At 41.4% G+C, this 6,207-nt stretch overlaps 1 long non-coding RNA gene across 1 annotated transcript; it reads right to left on the reverse strand.

Annotated features, from left to right (window-relative positions):
- Nucleotides 1-2,529: 2,529 nt before the first annotated feature.
- LOC124682573 lies at nucleotides 2,530-5,002 on the reverse strand. Its single transcript, XR_006996335.1, has 6 exons — nucleotides 4,532-5,002; nucleotides 4,383-4,453; nucleotides 4,045-4,214; nucleotides 3,755-3,863; nucleotides 2,877-2,935; nucleotides 2,530-2,770 (listed from the first exon to the last, which is right to left on the reverse strand). It is a non-coding gene; the product is annotated as an uncharacterized LOC124682573 (long non-coding RNA).
- Between the last annotated feature and the right edge of the window lie 1,205 nt (nucleotides 5,003-6,207).

Consider the following 6,207-nt stretch of genomic DNA (forward strand, 5'->3'; position numbering starts at 1 on the left):
TCGGGCGGTATTCAGTCGTGCGCACCCATAATTTTATTCGAACCATTTGGTTCTAGAGGGAGCGACACGAAGCTTCGTTCTTTGTTGCCATCAGGTGAAATTTTGGTCCATAGTGAAGACAAAGAGGCGGAGAATATCAAGAAGGCCGGATTGGAGGACTAGCAATGGAGGTTTGAGTCTTTGCGCCGTTTGAGAGGCTTGCTTGGTGTTCTGGGTTTCACAGTAGCAGTATGGAAGTGGGGGCGGCAGCACATGTGAAGTTCAGAGTCTTAATTTTAGGGTGAAAATGCAAAAATGCAAAATCTAGCCTTAATTGGTGTGCCTAGCAATGACCTTGTTGAAGGTATTATTTTGAGAGCGGGGATTATCTTCAGAGTGAAAATCTAATATCTTTGATCGAGTGACGACGACGCTTGTGCACTGTTCCTTTCTTGGAGACGTCACTTTTGAAGAGTCTAGAGTTTATCTTGGTGGTGGATGTATTCTTGCTGTTAGGGTCGGAATACCATAGCGGGATTTTTGTTTTCTTTTTTCTTTCATTCGTTAACTGTGTACATCCATACTACTATTAAATATTGCGTTGATGCAGAGAGATTTTCTTCATGATCCTCAGAAACCATCCTCGGAACTTCCGAGCGCCCTGCGAGCTAAACATGAGCTTTGAAGCGCTTGCATAGTCGCAACATCGAAGCCGTCTTTGTAGCCACTAGATGACCCGTTGCGCCCCAGCGCAAAGGCAAAAGCAAGCCAGTACTGTAACCATCATACTAAAGTTACCATAAGTTTACCTACTATATAGGATACCATAATTCTTTCCAGAGAAATTCTACTTACCTCAAGCAACACCTGAAATATTTTCCCAATACATGGATCACTACGTAGTGTGGAAAATACATGAGAAGGTTTAATGGCTTATCAAAAGCATTGAAGTTGTCCTGAAGATTTATGATGAACCTGTACCCAGTTTAAGACAGTTATGCTCTTTCACAAGGCATCAACAATGCCCCCACACAATTCAGTTCCAATCAGCCAATGAGAGTAGAGAAATACCAAGATCAATCAAAAATGCTCGTCAGCTTATTTACCAACTGGGTTTTCAATCCAACAGGAAAAAAGTTTTTGTTCTTAGCATGCCAACAATATCAAATGCATTTAATTAAAATATGGACCAAGTTGATCCTTGCTGTCAGCAGCCTTTCATATGTTCCCGCCACACAAATTTCATATGAATGATCATTAGTTTGCATATATAACTACGGACTAAAACTGATGCTAGCAAATAACTTTGTGGACAACGTATGAATGACCCTCAAAGCGAATCTTTTGTGGCGCGGCCTACAAAGAGGAAAACAGAAGCAACTGAGTAATTAGTACACTTTGGCAAGACGCCATAACATTAACACTCTTTCAAAAGAGCGGATGGGGGCATATTATTGCTCCAAATGCATCATTAATCATCAAAGACAACTGCCACACCTTTATTTGGAACCGGTTTCACAATTGGTAAGCTGCAGATTTTTAGAATGGAGGAACACTGTTTATGTACTCCCAAATGCTATAAAAAGGTCACTTGCATCTTTGTTTATGCCAAATGCTACATGGTGTTGTTGTTTTCCGTGAGAAGGTGGAGAGGACAAGGTGGCTTGGGAAAATGGCTTCCGGTTTCTTTGAGTGAAACAGAGACATGGTCGAGGTAAAAACACAGAGGGTGCTTGTAGGCCACCTAATCCCATGGCTGCATATGGCTGCCAAGGATGTTGGATTAACAGTAGTATAACTTCATAACCATTTCTTCTAGGATTAGCGTGAGACATTGATAAGAGCCTATAATTGCTAAATGTAATACTATTGTATAGCACTATATTTAGCTTGTATGATGACCGGAAATTATTTGTAATTTTGAATCAACTAATGCCATCACAGTATCATGCATCCAAGAAACTGTCATATAAAATGACGTAACCTTGATATACAACATCAATATCTTGATTTCAGCATTGCCATACGTACTTAGTAAAAGCACATGACAGAAGAGCAAACCTTATCCATCTGCAAAATTGAACAGTTGCACCGCCATCCCCGCTGCCCCTTAGAATAGTAGAATGGTCAACTATCACGTGCATGATTACTGTAATACCTAGTATGTCCTCATATAGCAGAAATTTCTACAATCAAATGAATTAGTGTTGTAATATGTACTATCTCATCATGAATTAAAATAAATATTGGCATGAAGAGAAGGTGGTTTCTACAACTAACTCTCCGACTATAATGCGAAATAATACCGAATTTAATACTTGATTTTTTCAGTAACTATTCCCTGCATAGCAAAATAGGATCTATAATTTGTACACAGTGTGCATGATACTTGCATTAATCATGTTGTTGTGTATCGAAATTTCGAGCAACAATTGAACCTCTCAAGCATTAGTTGGTCCTTGTTAGTACATTTTGATTGGCAAGCATTTGTCATTCACAAAATTCCCCATTGTATCGGAAGCAAAGCAACACCAATTAACATCAGTAAGAGAGCAAAGCTGCTACATGGGCATGGCCATTGAACTTTTCCGCATTGTACAGATGTTTTGACAATATGCAGACAAGCAAAAAAGCAATTACTTAATTATGGGACTATCGGAATTAGGAACATAGCTAGGAACGCAAGACAGATCTATGTTGTTTCTTATTTGATCTACAACTTAATTTTCTGGTGTGCCATCCAGATCCTAGATAGAGCGGTGTATATTCAGGTAAAGGAAGAACAGACAGCCTGCATCAGTTAACAAGAGTCAGAATAAACAGAGCAGATCGTGAGAAAAAAAAGGATAGATTGTAGATTTTGCTCAAGCATATACAAAATTGACTCTTTGCGGTACCTATCAAGTATCTCAAAGCTCTCATCCGCTACTTTTCCCCAAATCTTCAGGAGCGGCAACTGCAGGTTGATGAAAGATATACAAATCTGAGAAAAAAAATAACTTAAAAGATTTGTTCTCCAACCATTTAGGCAACATAAGAGAGTAGCCACACATGCAATCTTTGTTTCACAATAACAAACAGCAAACAAGTAACAGAAAAGAAAAGAATGTTCATTAATTAGTCTTCTCAATATTTAGGATCTCCAATATTCAGCTGAACATAACTCACTAAGCATTGAACATCTCCACACAAATATAACCTTCCTTGCTGCAACCGCAAACATAAATCGTGCGACAAAATATTTGGCACAAATGATGCTGCAGCATTTAAAGAAAAGGGAACTGCCATTTGAGTAGAATCCATTAATTACATGCGCTGAATCAAATTCAGCTAGTGAAATGAAATAGAAGCCTTGACATCCAGATATATATAATCTGGTGTTTCTTATATAAACCACTTTGACTACCACTATGTTCCATTCTTTATTGACACACAGCCACACAACAGAACACCAGACTCCCAAAATAACATCATGGTCACACGTTATGTCCAACTGAAATAGTATGAATTTTCTATTATTTAAATTTTCAAAAGCATACAGTATTTTCAGTTGAGAGAGCTCAAAAGAGCAAGCCATGCTTTTGCTGCCATCACTAATTTGTTTTATATGACTATAGCCAGTCAATTATACGTTCAAGACAGGCACTGCATATATAATTGAGAAAAACACAGGACATAAGATGAGATCAAACCAGCAAGATTTTAGCAACACAGATAAATAAGAAATTTCTATAGCAACTGGTAAGTCGCATAATAACAAGAAAAAGAAAGCGACCTCACTGGTAACCACACTAACGAGCTGCTTTGCGATTTCGATTCGCTCTTCTGTGGCATCAATATACAGTGTTCTTCTAGTTGCAGGATCACCCGGGGCAAGGAATGGCCTGAAAATGAAGACGAAGATGATGCCTATGATGATAAAAAAAATACACATGCTTAAAGTGTCTAAAATCTAACAAACATACATAAGAGATGTTTGGATTGTATCAACGAATGGTATATCTCTCATGTCACAGAACACAAAATGGAACGATAAAACAAGAACAGGAAACCAGAGAAACTTACAAAAGCAGGAATTTGGGTTATGCTTCCGATTTAGCACAATCAAAATGGGACTTGATTTTACTTGCCCTGGGCATACATAAGAGTAGAAACCTGTATACGAGCTCCACAATTGGCAATGTGTTGATTTTATAGCCTCATCAGTCATCACCCTTCCCAATAACAAGACCCACCTAAGAAGGAAAATAGACTGAGCTTTCATAATGACAAAGAAGCGAAAAGTTTGCAAAATAATAATGCGAGGTGCAGCGCTGACAAGGGAGTTAGCTGCTATATTCTGGCATAGTGCAATATACAATGGCATGTTGGCATGTTGACCCATAAGAAAGCAGTCGATTTACCTTATTGCTAGCAATTTTCATTTGGAATCAATCCACATCATCTGCAGCTTTCAATAGTCGCCGACGCTCTTCTATATGAAGCAACAAAAATAAGCCTAGACAGCAAGAAACAGACCAAGAGACATTGAGATTTGAGAAGAGAGGAATACCCGTAGCAGCAACACTGTCAAGACCATCATGGACATGTACACCTCCAGATCGAGAGCTTGATGAAGGAGGACAGTAGGGCAGCGCGCGGATCAGTCCCTAGCTTCGCCGTCAACTCATGTTGGTGAGAGGAGAGGAGAAGTCGCCCGTGTGCAGACCAGTCATCACACCGCCGCTACCGGGGAAGTTGTGAGTGAAGGTGAAGAAGATGAGCAGAGACGTGGGGTGCGCTCGAATCCTCCACTCACCTCTGCCTCATTCGGCCACCAGATCCTAGATGGAAAAGGGAGCCTTCCGCGTCGCCGGCCTCTTCCGGGAGGAGCTCATCAAGGCCTACTGTCGCCCACCACCGTGGTCGTCCGTACCGGCTCCGTCTTCTCGCTGGTTACCCTCCGCGCCGCCACCATTCTCTGGGACACGCTGGTCGGATTGGCAGGAGTGAGAACGTGGGGTTTGGGGATTGGGGAGGAGGAGAGAGGAAGCGGATTGGAGAAGATTTTTACCGATCTAGGTTTTCGTCTGTGTTAGCCCACGCGAAAAAGAAGCCGACGGAAAGGAGCCACAGTCGCTGCCTCTTGCTGGTGGCTCCGCACACATTTGGGCCCAGGCGTCATGCATGCAAAAGGAGCAGCCGCGGATGAAAAAAGAAAAGACGCATCGAATGGCTGGAGGTAAAAGTGGGATCCAATTTTTACTGTGCCGGGTGAAATGAGTGCTCACGATTGTTTTGCCCCTTCAGGTGCCTCGTGCGGGCGGGTAGCCTAGCGGCCTTTTAGAATAGAAATTAGTTTCCCAGGGCCATGTTCAGAAGTCACCTTGGCAAACCTGATATCTAACGGCAGCTCGTCAAGCATGGTGTTGCCTGGGATGAGCTTGATCAGCCTTCATCCTGATGCAATTCATGTGTCTGATCAAGTTCCATCGCCACAGAGAACCATTCTGCAACAGAACTGACAGTTGAATCTACAATCATCCTGTGAAAGAGTCATGTTTAGCACAACGCCATTAACATAAGACGCCAAATGGTATGTCGACTCACTCCTAATTACCTCAGCATGTGGCAAGAGATATATCTGTTTCACCAAACCACTCACCGGCTTAATTCTATGTACTATCCCGTAGTTGCTATTTCCCTTATTTTTTCCACATGTCTAAACTGCAGTGTGAGGGTACACAATTGTCCTGCCACACCAAGACAATCTTCAACATTCTTAAGGGGCAATCTGAATTTCCATGGAAACAGCGCCCTGCAGTAATGTCTACCCGCTTTTGAGAGGCAGTTATGCTGCATGTGGATAAGGAAATCACTGTGCAAGGTCTCATCACGTTTTCATATTGTAGCTCTGCAGCACATGGCACAGAAAAAAAACTATGCTGGTATCATCTAGCTTTGAGCAGCTTGTGGATAAGGAATGAATCACTGAAACATAGCACACTTTTCTGCAAATGATTTCATGCCATCAATATGAAGTCTTTCCTGTTGTAACCAATCAAACAATTGCCATCATTCTTCAGTCATGGCAGCACATTACACCTAATGTATCCAGAATGATACATTTTTCAATGGATGAAGATATGCCATCTGATAAAAGCAGAAAAGTGTGATGAGCATTCTGAATTCCACGTGGTCGAGCATTGGACAGAAGCCTTGCAGGCCACTCCAGTTAAACGCTAGAGA

This window comes from Lolium rigidum, chromosome 1, assembly GCF_022539505.1.
Source record: "Lolium rigidum isolate FL_2022 chromosome 1, APGP_CSIRO_Lrig_0.1, whole genome shotgun sequence".
In the NCBI taxonomy this organism is placed as follows: Eukaryota; Viridiplantae; Streptophyta; class Magnoliopsida; order Poales; family Poaceae; genus Lolium; species Lolium rigidum.